General features: G+C 40.1%; 1 long non-coding RNA gene across 1 annotated transcript; it reads left to right on the top strand.

Annotated features, from left to right (window-relative positions):
- The first annotated feature begins 7,932 nt into the window (after positions 1 to 7,932).
- Positions 7,933 to 19,511, top strand: LOC148129732 (uncharacterized). The gene is made up of 6 exons (XR_015750694.1): positions 7,933 to 8,601; positions 9,490 to 9,868; positions 13,119 to 13,291; positions 13,375 to 13,437; positions 14,278 to 14,423; positions 19,389 to 19,511. It is a non-coding gene; the product is annotated as an uncharacterized LOC148129732 (long non-coding RNA).
- Positions 19,512 to 19,763: the final 252 nt, after the last annotated feature.

Below are 19,763 nucleotides of genomic sequence, written 5' to 3'. Positions count from 1 at the left end.
ATCTTAAAGTGGATGAGGCTGAGTAACAGTCTTAGAGAGAGAGAGCAGGCAGAGGGACAGTAAAAGATAGGATGGAGATCCTGCACTCTTCCTTTATAACTTAGCTGTTCTTGTCACTAAGATCCAGAGCACTAACCCTGAAGAGATTGGCTTCCCATGGGAGTCATGATTGAGTAGGATCCTGGATCTGGCCCAGCACTGTGTTCACAGCCAAGCAAAGGCAACTTCAATTCCCTTTCTAGCTTCTCTGTAAAACTGAAGTAAATTTGGAGGGTGTCTTTCCATCTTTTGTCACACAGTCAGACAAAAGTTGCATGCAGAATGATTAAAGACACACCCTTTCTCTCTGCAAAACCAGCAAGATTATAGGAGTGGCAGAACCCAGGGTTGGAGTTAAATGAAGAATCCTTGAAAAAACAGTCAACTGAAGCTATTAGTTTTCCGAGCATATGTTCCTCCTTATTTTCCTGCCTATGTTCTTCGCAGAGATGGCCATTATTTTAATGAGATACATTATGAACCATCCGTTGGTCTTAATGGATTATTTTATTATTGGCCTCTAAAAAACTCTCAGCTGAAGCATAGACCTCAGTCTCTTTTCTCATGGCCAATTTCCAGATACTCTCCATTAATAATATTCATAATCTGGATTTGATTCTAAATAAAAATAAAAATTCTAAGTAGCTCAGCTGCCGGACAAGAGGTAAAAATTAAGCACATTATCTTCTTTCAGTCTTTCATATCAAACGGAAACTTCCTTCTTCAAGTAAGATGTTGACTTTTGATGATGAAAACAATTTTTTTGAGGCTTGCGGCCTAAACCTTAATTTCCAAAAGTGGGTGTGATAAACACAAAGCCAAAAGGGAAAGTCAGTAATATTATATCACTCCAGCAGGCATAAAAAGCGTCACCTGGGAATTTTTCCATGAAGACTTTTTCCATCAGTCCCCTTGGTGGAATCCCCTTCACACCTGATGATGATCCACCAGGCACATAACTGGTGGGTTGATGATAAATAAAAAAGCACCCGTTTTGCTGTTGCTCTTCCTCTAACTTGAGTTAGAAGCAACATCAATTTAAAGCAGGGTTCCCCAAACTTGGCAACTTTAAGACTTGTGGACTTCAACTCCCAGAATTCTCCAGCCAGCATAGCTGGGATTTGAAGCCCACGAGTCTTAAAGTTGCCAAGTTTGGAGACCTCTGGTTTAAGAATTTCTTTTTTTAAAAAAAGTTCATTATTTCATCCTTCCACCAGTAAACTTATTTAAAAAAAAAAGATAAGTGTTTCAGTGGTCCAAAAACGAACCTGGTAAAGGTGAATTTGTTTAACAAAAATGAAATGAAGTGAAATTGAAGTGGAACGGAATAAAATTAAGAATAGAAGTAAGAACAGAAGTAAGAATAGAAATTGGAATGGAATGGAATAAATTAAGAATGGAATTAATAAAATGTAGAATGGGATTTGGAATGGAATGGAATTAAGAGTAGAATTTGGAATGGTAGGGAAGGAGAAAGGCGAGGAGAGAACAAAATGTAGGATAGGATAGGATAGGATAGGATAGGATAGGATAGGATAGGATAGGATAGGATAGCATAGGATAGGATAGGGCAGGGCCAGTGTTTTACCAGATTGCGGTCATAAGTTTCTTCCAGAAGGGAGCAGCTGCTCAGTAGCCCGTATTTCTCAGCATTGAGGACACCATGATCCAGACGAAATCTCCAACTCCATTTATAGAAATGCAGCCCCAAAATGGCAAGGAATCTCCACCATGTTTCACTGTTGCCTGCAGACACTTGTTGTTGTATTGCTCTTCAGCCCTTCAATGAACAAGCTGCCTCCTGCTATAGCCAAATATTTCAAATTTTGACTCATCAGTCCAGAGCGCCTGCTACTATTTTTCTATGAATTGTTTCTCTCCTTGATTAGTTTCCATTCATTGGTTCTTGTCTTGCCTTCTGGTACTTTGGGAAATAGGTTCACACCCACCCCTCTTCTTTGTGGCAGCCCAAATTTATCTTACAATTGCTTACCTAAACTTATCTGACAATTAAGTCCCATGAAAACACAGCACTTGAAAAATGTTGACTATTATAACACTGGTAGGCTTAAGGCATCCTGTTGGAATAATGAATGCATTTAATAAAAGACATTACAATAATACAATACAGAAGTTGGATATTTGGGAACATACAAATGTCATGCCATTTGTTCTGGATCCTTGCAACTGATATCTCTAATAGAAATGAAGCATTGACGAGGAAGGAAGCATAGCAAGGAGCACTGAAAGCTTCAACATCAGTTTATATCAGGGGTCTGACAGCTTTAAGACTTGTGGGCTTCAACTTCCAGAATTCCTCCTCCAGTCATGTTAGCTCAGTCTTAAACAAGTTTGAAGACCCTTGGTTTATATCCATTCCATATCAACCATTTAGCTCAACCCTCCCCCCCTTCCTTGCTGCAAAATGTGGGAAAGTGCAAAGTCTGAATTATGAGTCTGAATGTGTGAAATGTGCTTTTTTTATATGAACTAAAAAATTTTTTTCCCATCCCTGAACTTGAGGCTATCACTTCTGAACTACAGTGATTTGGTGTCCTTGGAAATTTCCTGACTTTTTAAAAGCATCCAGGAGACATGAGCAAGTGAGTCAAACATCAAGAGTGACACAGGTATTAAATCTCCACAGGGCAGTAAAGTAGAAGCAATAAAGCTGGAAAATACCTTATTTAATTATTTGCTCCAGACCAAAAATTCAAGGCAATTTACATCTCAAAAGTAAATCAAATGCAAAGATGAGAGCTGAAGGCAAATGAAATGGTGATTCTCACATTTGTAAACAGAGAAACTAAATGATTTCCCCCCATTTTTTTGCCTTTTCGAATGGGGATTCCAGTTTTCCTACTTTTTTTTCTGGATTACTTTTGGATTTATTGCCTGCATTCATGAAAGTGTAGTAGGAGATCATGCTATGGTTGTTTGATGTTATCCTGAAGCCTCCCTGAGAAACCTCATGGCTGAGGTGGAGAAGCCAAGGAGGCTGCAAAGGTCCCCAGAAAAGAGACTCATTCCATGACAAGTAGCACACTCACATCCAAGACTGGCCACCTCTTTGCTAAGTAAGTGCAGAAACACACACATTCATGACAGTTTTATCAAAACTTTTTCCTCCTTTGAACATTTCTACAGCAGATTGCTTTCATCTGGATTCAAAGTTCAGCAGAGATTTTATCCTCGTCCTGTATAGTTACTGACCCTAAATCCCACAAGTTTAAATCAAAACATGGTGAGCAAACATCACAAGTAAGTTGAGGTCCTATCACACGTCAGCTAATTTGAGGGTTAGACAAAACCAAGGAGATCGGCAGAAGGACTGGACTCCAGGTACAACAATCCACTGCCCACTCAAGGGGACTTGGAGGCATCTCCCATCAAAGGAGTTATGGTTGTTCACCTATTCTTAGTATTCTGGGGTGTGTGTGTGCTGTGCAAGCTGTTTCAATGGTCTCTACCATTCCCCCCTCTAGAAAGTTAGCACCCACCCCTCTCCTAGAAGTATGAAATATTTTGAGAAATGTTAAAAAGGCAGGTCTTCTCCATCCTGGCCTCCAGTGCTGGTCTGCTGGTCTGCATCTTCATCCCCAAGTGCTAAATTCTCCTTCTGAGGTCAGATCTGAATACAAAGGAACAGTTTACAACCAGAAAAAATGTAGAAATATGAAACACAGGAATTTCAACAAACTTTTCAAAATTTACAAAATGGTCCAAACTGTTCTCCATACATGAGTTGGGCTGTTGATTTTGCTTGTAATAATTAACAGATGGCTGAAAAATGCTGTCCCGTGTCCTTGTCCAGTAGAATTGCAAGATGGCCACTGAGTTATTTTGAGCAGTCAAGGCATCATATGATCTGTCCTTTACCCTTAGTCTATCTGAGGTCTGAAATTCCCCACCCAGTTATTTGAAACATGACATTTGTGCAGTCTTGTGGATATGCTAGAAATAATTGTGAGGGGTGTATCCAAAAATGCCTTTATTTTAGTTTATCTGTAATTGGGATTGTTTGCAGTATTAGACTCGAGATTAGATAGATAGATAGATAGATAGATAGATAGATAGATAGATAGATAGATAGATAGATAGATAGATAGATAGATGATAGATAGATAGATAGAATATATAGAATACTTTATTGGCCAAGCATGATTGGACAAAATTTGTCTTGGTGTAAATACTCTCAGTATACATAAAAGATACATTCGTTAAGAATCAAGAATCATAATGTACAACATTTAATGATAGTCATAGGGTACAATCAGCAATCAAATCATACTAGGAAACAGTCGATATAAATTGTAAGGATACAAGCAACAAAGTTCTAGTCATACAGTCACAAGTGGGAGGGGATGGGTGATAAGGAGTGATGAGAAGATTAACAGTAATAGTAGTGCAGACTTTGTAATAATTGAACAGTGTTGAGGGAATTATTTGTTTAGCGGAGTGATGGCATTTGGGAAAAAACTCTCCTTGTGTCTAGTTCTGGTGTGCAGTGCTCTATAGCGTCGCTTTGAGGGAAGGAGTTGAAACAGTTTATGTCCGGGATGTGAAGGGTCTGTAGATATTTTCACAGCCCTCTTTTTGACTCGTGCAATATACAGATATGCAGGTGGGTAGTAATTGTTTTTTCTGCAGTCCTAATTATCCTCTGAAGTCTGTGTCTGTCCTGTTGGGTTGCAGAGCCAAACCAGACAGTGATAGAGGTGCAGATGATAGACTCAATAATTCCTCTATAGAACTGTATCAGCAGCTCCTTGGGCAGTTTGACCTTTCTGAGTTAGTGCAGAAAGAACATTCTTTGTTGTGCTTTTTTGATGACGTTTTTGATGTTAGGTGTCCATTTTAGGTTATGTGATATAGTAGAACCTAGAAATTTGAAGGTCTCTACTGTTGATATTGTGTTATCTAGTATTGTAAGAGGTGGTAGTATGGGAAGGTTTCTTCTAAAGTCAACCACCATTTCTATGGTTTTGAGTGTGTTCAGTTCCAGATTGTTCTGGTTACACCATGAGGCAAGTTGTATAACCTCCCGTCTGTATGCAGATTCGTCGTTGTCTCGAATGAGACCAATCACTGTTGTGTCATCAGCAAACTTCAGTATTTTAACAGATGGATTGTTTGAGATGCAGTCATTGCATCTCAATAGGGAGAAGTGGAGAAAGCACACAGCCTTGGGGGGCCCTGTGCTGATTGTACAGGTATCGGATGTGATTCTGCCTAGCTTCACCTGCTGCTTCCTGTCTGTTAGGAAGCTTATGATCCACTTACAAATGTGTTCAGATACCGCTAGTTGGTTTAATTTACTTAGAAGAGTGTCTGGAATGATGGTATTGAATGCTGAACTGAAGTCTACAAAGAGGACCCTTGCATAGGTATTTGGAGATTCAAGGTGTTGTAGGATGTAATTACAGCATCAGCATCAGCACATGGAGAGTAGAGAGCTCTCCTAGCTACATTAGGAAGAAGATCATCTGGATTATCCAACTGGACAAATAATTATTATATGGAAGTTAAACAAGACAGGAACTTAAATATAGCCTCACAAGATTTTTAGAAAATATTTCCTACCAAATGGAATGGCTGAGTGTCCCATGGATGTGATGTGAAGGAGAGACTGGGTATAAACACCTAGTCAGAAGTTGCAGTAATTCATACATCTCAATCTTCTGGGGGATTATTGGGAGTTGAAGATGGGTCCTGGCATGATCCAGAAGTCTTACCCTCTTAAAAAGGATGTTTGCAAGACATCCTATTCACAAAAGGAAGTCAGCTGAAATCATGACATTAGAATTAGCAGAAATATGTGTAGCTGGCTGTATCTTCATACTGATGATGTTACCTTGTTTGGTAAGGAAATGTCTGCAAGTAAACCACCAAGTTCAGAAAGTACCACAGAACCCACTGTGTTTTTTTGGTCGCATCACGGCTGTATCATTCTAGCATCCAAGAACCAGCCTTCCTCATCCCCTTCTTCAACCTGGATGAATATGCAGCATTTAAATGACATAGTCCACATCACACAATTAATGAAGTGATCATTCCTGGTCATCCTTCTCTGATCATTTTGTCCAGCCTTCCACTGAAAATTGATGTTTGGAATAAGAAAAAGGAAATGTTTTCTCTACAAATGTTAGAAAAGTAAAGGACCTAAATGTTACTACATTTTATTTTTCCAAAGCAGAGCTGAGCTGGAAAAAAATATATGACATTAATAGTGTGATAAAGTGTCTCATTTTGTTTCAGAGTAAGACAAGTGTACAATTAGTAAAAAGATGGGTGTTGTTATGAAGAAGCAAATGATTTCTCCTCTTGCAGATAGAAATCTGGACACAGGAAGCGCTAAGCTCCTATTTTGACATTGGGAAGGAGCTGAAGATCCTGATTGAACTCTTGGAAGATAAAAAGGAGAGGATAAAAAGGAGAGGTGGGTGCTTTGCTAGTAAAAGCTAATACAAAGTGATTAGAAGACAAAATAAATTAGTAAAGTAAAATAAACTAACATTTAAAGTACAATGAAGAAATAAAATAGAAGAGTTAAAAAACACACACAAGAAAAATGTAAAATATAAAGGGAGTAACTTCCAATATGCTTTACAGCTTTTCTTAGTGTAACTATAGTTGAACCTCCCTCTCTAAAATTACATTGTGACCTTCTTATTTCCGTATTGGCGTGCGTTTTGTGACCTGTTGGCTTTATGACTTTACTATCTTTGGCGCTGGATGGAATTGCAGTGGCCCAGCAGACTGCTACACAATCTGACTCACAACTCTTTCTTGCAGAGCAAGTGGCAGTCATGCTAAGAGAGCCTTTGCAGAGCTTTTGTGCCACGTCCCAGTTGGCACCCATTCCTCCATCCTCTGCTCACAGCCAATCACGCTATAGTCGCATCTTTAATCTATCCTGTCCAATCACCAAAACCATAAATGGCAAGTTCATATTATTGTTTTTTTGCAAAATTTCCATAAGCGGGTTCCAGTTACAGTAAACGGAGATGTCTTTTCTGTAATCAAAGAAATCAGTTTGTTCTTTTCAGCAAGTTGTTAATTTCATCTGTGGTGGACAGTGCCGAATCTTTCCATCTTTGTGCATATGGTAATCTCACCATAATATTATTTCACATATTGAAATAATTTTTCAGGGCAGTTTTTTAACTGCTTATCCATCAGTTCTAAAAGGAATGCTCTGGCTTCAATTGAACTTCCTAACAGAGAGAACATTTAACCAATGGAGCAGAAATTATGGGTGCTCCTACATCGCGGAAGGTTTTTAAGAAGAGATTGGACAGTCACTTGTCTGAGATTGGTATGGGTTCTCCTGCTTGAGCAAGGGGCTGGACTAGAAGACCTCCAAGGTCCCCTCCAGCCTCTCCTCTCAGCTGTAAAAAAGTGGGAGACTGAAGAGTCAGGAGTCTGATCTTCAGTAAAAACAGCTCTTGGGAGCTGTCAGAGGGCTGGGCCAATCCCAGCTCTCTATTTTCCCGCTTCTTTGCTGGACCTGAGTGAAGCCTATGCTTCACTTGCAATATCTAACATCAGCGACTTTCAGGCAGGCGGACTTCAACTCCCTGAACTTTGCAAGCTTTAGCTGTCCCTCTCACTGCCTGTAGAAGCAGCTTAGAATCCAGCCTTCATATCCTAGCTAGTCTCCACAGGCAGTGATAAGGACAGCTAAAACTGGAAAAGACCCACCGTCCTCCATTTTGTGGTTCTTTCCTGAGGTGATCTTTTTCTCTCTCTATTTCAAAGGGAAAAGCCGCAGGGAGATTTTCTCTCCTTCTGGATTCCGCTCTTCCCCTCTCCAGCCTGGAGTCAGGGAAGGTTTCCCAAAGGGGGAGAGGTTGGAGGGGCAGAGGGAGCAGTGGGGGGGGAGGAGAGGAGAGAAAGACCAGCAGCCCCTTCTGGTGCTTTCAGGGGAGTCCCAGAAACTCCCAGGGCTGGAGGGTCTCCAGAGGCCATCTAGTCTGACCCCTGCCCAAGCAGGAGCCCCACTGCCCTCCTGAAGGTTTTCCTCTGGGACCTTCCTTCATCCCAGCTTGGGTGCAATTCAAGGACGTTCTGCGTGCTCAGTTTTCATGGTAGCCTGGGAAGGCCTTCCCTACATCTTTCAACAAACACCCCCACCCCCCCCATTTTTTCCCTTCTTTTATTCAACAGACTTTGCCTTGAGACTCTCAGGATCTCTCTTTGAGCTTGCAACCCTTCCTATTCAAGGGGGCACAGTTGCTGTGGGTGACCCAAAAACGTTTCCTGCCCTCCCTGCCATTTGACTCTGCTCTGTCATATGTCGCCCAAGAGGGTCTCCCCTTAAGGGTCTTATTAAGGGGAGGCATCACCACCTTAGGAGCTCCCTCCTCGTGGAAGGGGATGAGGATCCCGCTGAGGAAACTCCTCTGAAAGGATGACCCGGGCAGGTCGCAAGGTCATCTGTTGTAGATTTAAAATTAAGTTTATCAACACCCTTCCTTGCCCAGAATGGCTTCTCCCACACCGTTGGTCCTTTTCCCCCCTTTTTTTTGGTGGGGGAGCAGCAGGAAATCTCACGACTAGGTAAGCATTGAGATGTCCTCACCCACCTCATATTTTTAAAAAGTCCTGTAGACCATAGAAAATAAAGGTGACAGAGACTGGCAGCATCTAGACCAGGGGTGTCCAACCTTGGCAACTTTAAGCCTGGAGGACTTCAACTCCCAGAATTCCCCAGCCAGCTTTGCTGGCTGGGGAATTCTGGGAGTTGAAGTCCTCCAGGCTTAAAGTTGCCAAGGTTGGACACCCCTGATAGACGTTTTTAAATTTAGTATTTAATTTTTACATTCAAATTGAGTGGCAGGCACCTTGGTGGAAGTCTGTAAAAAACCCCATCATAAAGGCAGGTACATTGTAGGATGAATATAGAAAACTAAGGAGAGCTCAGCTATGCATTGACTTCTCTTGTGATAAAATTTGGGGAGAAAGCTGGAAATAGCAGTTGGTTTTATTATTTGGATTTTAATTGATCAATCACATTTTTCATTTTTTTTTAAACTATTCCTCTAGTTCCTTTAGGACAGGAACATTATTTATTTGCTTATCTTTAATATCTGCTTTAAATTATAATTTATCCTGGCTGTTCAACAATTGTCCTAAAGTATCATTCAGATAAGTGGGACTGGAGGACAAATACATTTAGAATATTATATGCTGTTCTGGATATTGTCTCCCAAAACCTATATTCTGATTTTCCAATTAAAATGTTAATTCTATTACTTTATATTCTAGCTGTCAATCATCACTATTTAGCAGCCAACTTCCTGAAATGATTAAATCTCCATGAAAAATCTCTGAAAATAGATAGGAGAAAATATTTGTTCATGGGCTATATTAAATGCTATTAATCTTAATCTATGTCAGTACAGTATGTTTGTCTTTTTAAAATAATTTATTTTTTCAATGTTGCAGGAAGAACAATCTCGACTTCCTGAAATAACATCTATAAAACAACAATGGAGACGTATTGAGGAATATATAGTTGTAGTCAGTGTACAGCAGAGGTGGTATTCAGCCGGTTCGCAGCTGTTCTGGCAACCCAGTAGCAAGAATTTGGCATGGGTCACGGAACTGGTAGTGACTTCTGGCTGGCCACGCCCCCAAACTGGTTCCCGGTTGCTCAGTTGCCCCGCCCACCCAATGCTCGTGCAGCTCGCCCACCGGCCACTCGCCCCGCCCAGTCACTCCTCCCTTCCTATGTGGTGTGCTGGGCCCTCGTGGCTTCCCTGACCTGACTTCCCCACGTGGTGCCTGCGCCCCAGCTGAGCAGCCCTGATCTGCCTGCTCTCAGGTAAGCCTGCGAGTTGCGTTAGCCCCCCCTCATTCCCGGATCTTGACTGGACCCCCACTGTTCCCGGGCTCAGCTGGCAACTAGGGAGCATGACGCTATGCTGCCCACATCGCCCGTTCCTCTCCCACCCGTCGATCTGCGCGCTTTGGGGGAGTGCAGGCAGCCACTGTGAGAATGCTGTGATTGAGCCCTAGTGGCGGGGAAGGAAGGTCCACACCGGGTTTGCTGCGATCAGCCAAAGCGCTGCCTGGGGGGAGCATGACGAGGGGAGGCTGCCTTTCAGGCCCAGCTTCGACTTCCATGGGGCCTTCAATGTGGGAAGCCTGAGAGAAAATGCCTCCCCTGAGAGTCGTCTGCTTGCCCATCCGCCGGCCTGGAAGCAGCATGTCCCCTTGTCGTGGGCTGATGCGGGACCCGAGGTGGGGCGGTGGTAGAGCAAGTGGCGGTGGTAGAGCAGGCGGCAGCCCCGAGCAGCGCCTGAAAGGCAGTCAAGCCTCGCCAGCGCAGATCTTCTTTCCCCGCCTGTACCTTCCAGCCCATGGGCCTCTTTTAGCAGCGGCCCGCACTCTGCCAAAACACTTGGCCTGGTAGAATCCCACACCTGGAGCGGCCCCTTTGTTGGATCTGGAAGCCTTGCCTGACGGCTTTTCCAGGCAACGCGGGACAGGAGACTGCCAGGAAGAACCGTCATAAGGAGCGACGCTGCCAGGCACTTGAAAGTTTGTGTGTGTGTGTTTGTTTCATGGTGGGTCTCCTCTCCTAGCTTTAGAAGGAGAGAGGGAAAGAGAGAGGGGGGGAGAGAGAGGGAAAGAGAAAGAGAGAGGAAAAGAGAAAGAGGGAAAGAGAAGAGAGGAAAGAAAAGAAAGAAAAAGGAGAAAAAGAGAAAGGGATAGACAAAGACTGGATGGAAGGAAGGGAGAGAAAGAAAGAGAGCAGGAAGGAGGGAGGGAGGAGAGGGGGGAAAAAGGAGAGGAAGGAAGGACACAAACCCTAGCTTCAGAAGACTCTTTGAAATAGGACAGGAATCTAGGGCTGGAACTGGAAGGGATCTTCTAGTCCAAGGGTTTTCAAAGTTTGCAAGTTGAAGTTCACAAGTCTTAAAGCTGTCAAGTTTGAAGACCCCTGTTCTAGTCCAACCCCCTGCTCCAGCAGGAGATCCTTACAGAATCATAGAACAGCAGAGTTAGAAGGAACATTGGAGGCCATCTAATCCAACCCCTTGCTCCAGCAGGAGACCTTATATCATCTGGAATCTGGATTATTTTGGTGCTGAAGGGGACATTAATAAATAAAGAAATATAGTAAAATATATTATAGCATTAAGTAGAGAGCTACACTATAGGCATTTGTTATCTCGCTGTTGTAAAAAAGATTTCCTTAACCTTTTACTTGTTGTAAAACAATTACAAACACATGCCTGCAATCAGTTACACCCCTCTCCTATTAAGACACATGATTGTCCCATATAAATCAGTCTGAATCAATCTGTTTTCTTGGATTGATACATTTCACCCCATGGGAATGAAACCTACCTCTCTGGGAATGTAAAAACATCCATTCCACACCTTTGAAGTGTGCTGTTAATAGCCTACTTGCGGTCAATTGATTAATGAATTGAGTTACTAATAATTGAGTGAGAGAGTTTTACATTGCAGTTACTCCACTTCTAAGGATCTTAAAGGTACAGGGCATTTTTCTGTATTTTGTAGAATTTTCCTCCCATGTCTCTTGTGATGTGCTAGGAACTTCTTCCCAGATCTTTCACTTTAATCAAAGAATAAAAGTCTGCTTTCTTTGATTTGCAAGCCTCCGTTTAAGTCTATGTTTTGGTTCATTTTTGGCTTAAGCGTGCTGCCAGACCTTACAGTGCCTCTAACAGAGAGGAAAATTGGCAGAGGAGTTTATTAGGACAAGGCTGCCATGCAGAGGAACACAGAGATAGTCCTTCACTTATGATCACAATTGAGCCCAAAATTTTGGTTGCTAAGCTAGAGCGTTGTTAAGTGAGTTTCACCATATTTTACACAAGCCATGACATCTCCTGGGTCTAACGGTCATATGCAGGCTAGGGAAGTAAATCTGAAGGTGTGTGCAATGTTCTAATGTACAGAAGTTATAGTTAAATGTGTGGCAGAAAGTGGATTATGGGTGTGTTTTTTCAAATGCAATGAGGTTGAATGTGTATAGTTTTAGAAGAGCTCTGTGTGTGGTGTGTGTGTGCGTGTGTACATACACACAGTGTATATAGTAGATAGTGTGTCTTTTTGTGTGCCTATACAAACACTATACCATGTAATATGTATGTACACATATGGCATTTATACATAGGATTAAATAGTGTATTTTGGATGTTCAATAGTAGTAAATAAATAGGGAAATTGTATCTCTAAGGCAAGGAGAGGCCAGGCAAGGCACCCCTTGACGTGAGTGATGTCAAGTTGGCCATTCCCACCCAGTCACATGACCACCAAGCCATGCCCACCAAATAAGCCATGCCCACAGAACAGGTAGTAAAAACATTTGAATCCCACCACTGGTATACAAGGCATTATCAGTGACATTAACATTTGGAATATTGCATCCAGCTTTAAGTGTTTTTAATCACTCAGTAAGTTTGTGTTTTTAAAATATGGTATTTTGTTAGTGTTGCAGGAAGAACATTCAAGACTTTCTCCTATGACATCTACAAAAGAAGAATGGAGACATACATAGCTGTAGTCAGTATATAAAACATTAACATGAAAATAAATACAACTCCTTTCGGTTAGGTTATTTTTATTTCCTTGCAAATTAAAGCAAAGTCTATTCTTAAGATGCTAAAATGGAAAGTACATTTTTAAAAAGTGTGTGGCACTCTTCCCCCAATGTTTTTGTTACTTATCATTGCTAAGGCATGTACAAGTTGGGCATCCTCTTTTGTATAGGCATTTTCCTCTGCTTTTTTGGGAGAAGAATGAAGTCACGTGGTCATTAGCATTCATTCTGAGGCCACCAATGACCACATAACTGCAAGGAATACAATTTTTTCCATCCTCCGCTATTCAGTCAGAACTGAAGAAGCTTCTTGGATGAGAAGTGAAACATCTTCATGGAAAAAATAAAGTCCAGTTACCTTTTGAAAAAGTACCTTTGGGATAACCATCACCTGGATGACTGAGAATCTCCATAGACAATAAACTTTGTTATTAGTGTTAAGAAAATAATTTATCAGTCGATGATATTTTCTTTTCTTTTTTTCTTCAATCACAAGGAAAAGTTGGCTGAAGGTGTCACTGGAGCAGCCATTTCTTTTTTACAACATCAGCCAGTCAGGATGTTGAAGAGGCACCCATCTCTGCGGCAAACAACCTCCCATTAACACCATTATAACCAGCATAGGTGACTTAAGAAGGATGTTGGACTTCCTCAACAATGTGATGGTTGGTAAGTGTTTGAACTATTTTGGTTGCCAGTTTTTCTTTATTTTTCCATTATATAAAGATATATTATTGTAATTTAATTTTTAGGTGGATTCCATACAGAAAAAACCAGGTGGCCACAATCAGTGGACAGCTTGGAGGCTACAAAAAGTGAGTGGGCCAAGGACTTCTCCAAAAGAGGACTAGTCCTAGTTGAAGGGAGAGGAATTGGGTTATCTTGAGGTTACCTGGTGTCTTCTGTTGATTTGCATTTCCTGCTTTGGGATTTTGGGTCAGGATGGTTTGGGTCTTGGAAGCTAAAAAGAAAGAAAACTGAGCTCGTTAATGTTAACATTAATTCGGTTGCTAAGTTTTATTGCTTTTTGTTTCTTGCTAACTTATTCAATAATTGTCCTAAGAATCATTCTGATTAGAGGAAGGCAAATACATTTAGAATATTATATGCTGTTCACAATATTAAATTTTCTCTGAAAACAAATATTTTTTTCCAAATAAAATGTTAATATCGTTACTTTATCTTCTAGCTGCCATCACTATTTTGGTGATGACTGGCAATTTCCTAAAAAGAATGAGACTCCATGAAAAATCTCTGGAAAAAAGGAAAGAGAGAGAGAGAGAAACATTCATTTTTATTTGTGTTTGTCCTCAGTTCCTATTATAGGTTTTTGTTCTCTGCTTTATTTTTGAAATATGTTTTTAGTTTGGTATCACTGTTAGAGCATCAGATTAGAAACTGGGAGACCTGGAATTCTCATCCCATTTTAGGCACAATGCCTAAGTTCTTTGGTACCACCTTACTACCCACCAGGAAAGTGACAGAGGAAATAAATCTGTGACAATCCTGAAATGCCTGTGTGTATAGCAACAGTGAGCTAAACAATGATGAAAATGAAGTAGTTTGTAGGGGCAAGTGGTTTCCACTTACAAAAGCTGAACTGTTCAGTGTGCTTAATAGCTTATTTTATTAATCCTAATGATTTTGTTTTTAAGCTCTCTACACAACTGCCAAATTAATTGCTTTTAAGCTCTCTACACAACTGCCAAATTCCCAGGCATCCAAAAAATCATTTGGTACATGTGGTCCAATCAGGAAAACATTCAGGGCATTTTTACATTTCATGAAATTTCCTGCTCAGGTAAGCAATCTGTTAATCTGAGGAATCTTTTGAGTGTGCATTATCAAAAAATACAAAATGCGTTGCTCTCATATTCATTGGGTCAATTCTTTGGTTTTGTCCTGTTTCCAGATTCAATTTTAACTACTAGCCTGGGTATCACTTGTATAAGGTTACGCATATAATTATTTGTCACATCATTTTCACAAGTGAACGGATCAGGCTGAGGGATCAATTCTCTCATACAACTATTTCCCTTTCAAAAAACCCAGTGTGGATATAGCCTGAAATATATTTCATGTCATAAGAGGTAAAGAAGCCCAATGGGAGTGGGGTTGAGTGTGCTGATATATAAATACATTCCTCATTTGTAATGTATTTTGACTTCTCCAGAGTTATTTGACAAAAAGAGGGCTAAAAAAAGAAAGTTATGGACCAAGAATTTTGTGTAAGTCTTTGCATGGTACACTTTCTTATTGGAAAGATGTACTTTCAATTGCCCAGAGATCTCCCTTTTTGTGTCTCATTGCTTACCCCCATCAAGTACCAAAGTTTACCTTGTGGCAGTCACTTATAATCAGATAACTAGATTAAATGCAAGAAAAACTGGACCATTTAATACCACAGGAGTTTTAAGGGAGCTCTTTGAATTAATTGGTCAAAATGTAAGACGATAACAAAATACCAGATTTTTTAAAATATGTTTTTATTAAGTTTCCGTTATTACAACATAAAACATCATGACTTCAACAGCATTTTTTGACATCTATACAGGTTTTTATCTTATATATCTTAACACATTGTATTTACATTAATCTAATATTGAATGACTTTTTCTATAATTATTATTCTTATATATTTTGCATATTTACATTTTACTTTCTTAAGGCTTCTTACAGTTAAATTTATTGTCTTATTTCTTGTTTCTGTTTGCTACCCAATCATACCATTTATTCCAGATTAAAAAATAATCAGCGTTTTCTCTTTCTTTCAGTTTCAGTGTTAACATGTTCATTTCAGCACTTTCCATTATTTTTTGTAATATTAATTCTTCATTGGGAATACTAGGAGTTTTCCATACTTGTGCAAAAGCTATTCTGGTGGTGGTTGTGATATGTAGCAATAGATATTTTACTTCTTTTGGGATTTGATCTTTGATACTTCCTAGAAGAAAGGTTTCCGGTCTGAGCTCAATCTGATGACCAGTAATCTCTTGTAACCAGTTTTTAATTTGGATCCAGAATGTCCTGGTCTCGGAGCACAGCCACCACATATGGTAAAATGTACCGTCAACTTTTTTACATTTCCAACATTTGGGGCTTACATTGGAATATATTTTTGCCAGTCTCGTTGGGGCCAAATACCATCTATAAAACATTTTATACAGATTTTCTTTGTATGCAGAAGATATAGTTAGCTTATAATTTACATTCCATATTTTCTCCCATCCCCCTAATTCTAAGTTATATCCAAAATTCTGCACCCAAGCTATCATTGTACCTTTTACTGTTTCCTCTTCCATTTTAAAATCTAATAGATATTTATATATTTTTGTTATAAATTTTTGTTCCGGTCCCATTAAAAATTTGTCTATTTGGTTTTGCCCTTTATCAAATCGAAAATCTTCTAAAAAAAATTTATATTTATTTTGGATTTGCAAATATGGCCACCAATCGATTATAATTCCATTTTCTTTTAGTTCTTGATTTGATTTTAATTTCCCCTGACTATCTAATAATTCCTCATAATTTACCATTTTCCTTAAATCTAATCTATTTGGGTGGATCATGGCCTCCATGGTTGACAGCCAACGTGGTATTTCCATATAATGTTTATTTTTAATTTTTCTCCATGCTGTAATGAGTAAGTGTATTAAATGATGATTGAAGTAAGTACACTGCTCAAAAAAATAAAAGGAACACTTAAACAACACAATGGAACTCCAAGTCAATCACACTTCTGTGAAATCAAACTGTCCACTTAGGTAGCAACACTGATTGACAATCAATTTTACATGCTGTTTTGCAAATGGAATAAACAGGTGGACAGCATAGGCAGTTAGCAAGACATCCCCAATAAAGGAGTGGTTCTGCAGGTGGTGACCACAGCCCACTTCTCAGTTCCTATGCTTTCTGGCTGATGGTTTGGTCACTTTTGAATGCTGGCAGTGCTTTCACTCTAGTGGTAGCATGAGACGGAGTCTACAACCCACACAAGTGGCTCAGGTAGTGCGGCTCATCCAGGATAGCACATCAACGTAAGCTGTGGCAAGAAGGTTTGCTGTGTCTGTCAGCGTAGTGTCCAGAGCATGGAGGCTCTACCAGGAGACAGGCCAGTACATCAGGAGACGTGGAGGAGGCCGTAGGAGGGCAACAACCCAGCATCAGGACCGCTACCTCCACCTTTGTGCATGGAGGGACAGGAGGAGCACTGCCAGAGCCCTTCAAAATGACCTCCAGCGGGCCACAAATGTGCATGTGGCTGCTCAAACGGTCAGAAACAGACTCCATGAGGGTGGTATGAGGGCCCAACGTCCACAGGTGGGGGTTGTGCTTACAGCCCAACACCATGCAGGATGTTTGGCATTTGCCAGAGAATACCAAGATTGGGAAATTCGCCACTGGCGCCCTGTGCTCTTCACAGATGAAAGCAGGTTCACACTGAGCACATGTGACAGACGTGACAGGGTCTGGAGATGCCGTGGAGAACGTTCTGCTGCCTGCAACATCCTCCAGCATGACCGGTTTGACAGTGGGTCAGTCATGGTGTGGGGTGGTATTTCTTTAGGGGGCCGCACGGTCCTCCATGTGCTCGCCAGAGGTAGCCTGACTGCCATTAGGTACTGAGATGAGATCCTCAGACCCCTTGTGAGACCATATGCTGGTGCGGTTGGCCCTGGGTTCCTCCTAATGCAAGACAATGCTGGACCTCATGTGGCTGGAGTGTGTCAGCAGTTCCTGCAAGACAAAGGCATTGATGCTATGGACTGGCCCGCCCGTTCCCCAGACCTGAATCCAATTGAGCACATCTGGGACATCATGTCTCGCTCCATCCACCAATGCCACGTTGCACCACAGACTGTCCAGGAGTTGGGGGATGCTTTAGTCCAGGTGTGAAGACTATCCGCCACCTCATCAGGAGCATGCCCAGGCATTGTAGGGAGGTCATACAGGCACAGGCACACTACTGAGCCTCATTTTGACTTGTTTTAAGGACATTACATCAAAGTTGGATCAGCCTGTAGTGTTTTTTTTTCACTTTAATTTTGAGTGTAACTCCAAATCCAGACCTCCATGGGTTGCTCAATTTGATTTCCATTGATATTTTTTGTGTGATTGTGTTGCCAGCACATTCAACTATGTAATGAACGAAGTATTTAATAAGAATATTTCATTCATTCAGATCTAGGATGTCTTATTTTTGTGTTCCCTTTATTTTTTTGAGCAGTGTATATATATTACTTTTTTTCTCCCACAAAAATGCATGCCAACCTATTTGGAGGTCATGGCCTTCTAGTGTTAGAATTCTCTTGCCTTTTAACCTGACCCAGTCCTTAACCCAATTCAGCACCGTTGCTTGATAGTAGAGTTCCCATTCTGGCAGTCCAAGACCACCTCTGCTCCTATTATCTTGTAATAGTTTCATTTTAATATGTGGCTTCCTGCCCAACCAGACAAATTTGGATGTCATTTTATTTAATTCTGTGAAAAAATATTTTCCTAATTTAATCGGGATCATTTGAAATAAGTATACTAATTTCGGTAAGGTATTCATTTTCAATACCACTATTCTTCCCAATAAAGACAGTTTGAATTTTGCCTATAATTCCAATTCTTTTCTAATTTACTTTACCAATTTAGTATAATTATCCTCTTTTATTGACAAACATGTGGGAGATAGCCAAATTCCCAAATATATATTTTCTGTTTTATAGTACAGTTTTTAACTATCATCTTAGTTTTATTTTTGTTTATTTTGAGTCCCGCCACTTCCCCGAATTTTTCTATTTGTTGTAACAATATTTGTCCCGTGTTCATTGGGTCTTCCACTATAAATGCCAGATCGTCTACAAATGCCTGAACTTTAAACTCTTCGTTTCTAATTTTAATCCCTTGTATCTCTGGGTTTTGCCTGGTTGCGGCTAGGAGCACTTCTAGGGACAAGATAAATAGCAGAGGTGATAATGGACACCCTTGTCTCACTCCTTTTGCAATTTCAAAATCATCCGTGTGATCTCCATTTATCAGTATGCTCGCTCGCTTTTTGACTTGAATATATTTCTTGTAGTGTTTTTTCTGTTAGTACCACAATTTAATTTTTTAATTTGGTGCAGCATAAATTGCCAATTAAGATTATCTAATGCCTTTTGCGCATCCAAAAAAATTAAAGCTACCTGTTTTTCCGGATGTGCTTCATAATATTCAATTGAATTTAATACCATTCTAATGTTATTTTTAATTTGTCTGTTTGGCAAGAAACAGTTCTGGTCTGGATGTATAATTTCACTCAAAATCAGTTTCATTCTTTCTGCCAATATTGCCATAAATATCTTATAATCTGTATTTAGCAACGAGATTGGCCTGTAATTTGAAATTAATTGTTGGTGCCATCTTTGGAGATTAGAGAGATGTATGCCTCAGATAAGGACCTCGGGAATCTAGCTTCTAATAATGCCTCATTATATAAATCTAGTAGTATTGGTTCGAATATTTCATGCAAATTTTTATATAGTTCACCGGGTAAACCATCCGGGCCTGGGGTTTTATTATTTTTTTGTTTTTGTATCGCCTTTTGCAGCTCTACCAATGTTATTTCTTCGATATTTCACTTTTTTCTTCAGAGATTGGGCTCAGACCATTTTCCTCTAGGTAATATCTAATATTTTCTTCCATACCAGATATTTTTAATTAGTTTTCATTTTAAACAAGTTTGATGATTGAAGTAAAAGGGGGCTAATTTTAATCTGGTTTTGATATTTTACAAAAGAAATGTTTTAGATGAGCAGATAGACCAGCTCAGAAAGGAGAATCAAGATCAGAGTTGCAGGGTTCAAAAACAAGATGGAGACCAAGCAGAAGTTCTGAGAAAAAATAACAATATTAAAGAACTTAAAAGGTGAGAAATATTTAGACAGAGATCCTGACTTTTTCTTTCAGCCTCAAATTTATTTATTACAGCTGAGGCCAGATATAAACAACATACAGAATAAAAGTATTACATTTTTGTGTGTGTGCATGTGCACATATAGGAGAAAAGTAATAAATATAATGGAGTATAAACATAATTAAGAGTATAATTATGCTTGGTGCTTCAAATAAAAAAAAACGAAGAGGGCTAATTTCTCTCTGTTCTTCATAATTT

Source organism: Notechis scutatus, chromosome 10 (assembly GCF_049901735.1).
Source record: "Notechis scutatus isolate UNSWTSFEM ecotype Mainland chromosome 10, rNotScu1.2, whole genome shotgun sequence".
Lineage (NCBI taxonomy): Eukaryota > Metazoa > Chordata > Lepidosauria > Squamata > Elapidae > Notechis > Notechis scutatus.
The sequence above is the reverse complement of the archived record's forward strand: the minus strand, read 5'-3'. Positions and strand labels throughout refer to the sequence as shown.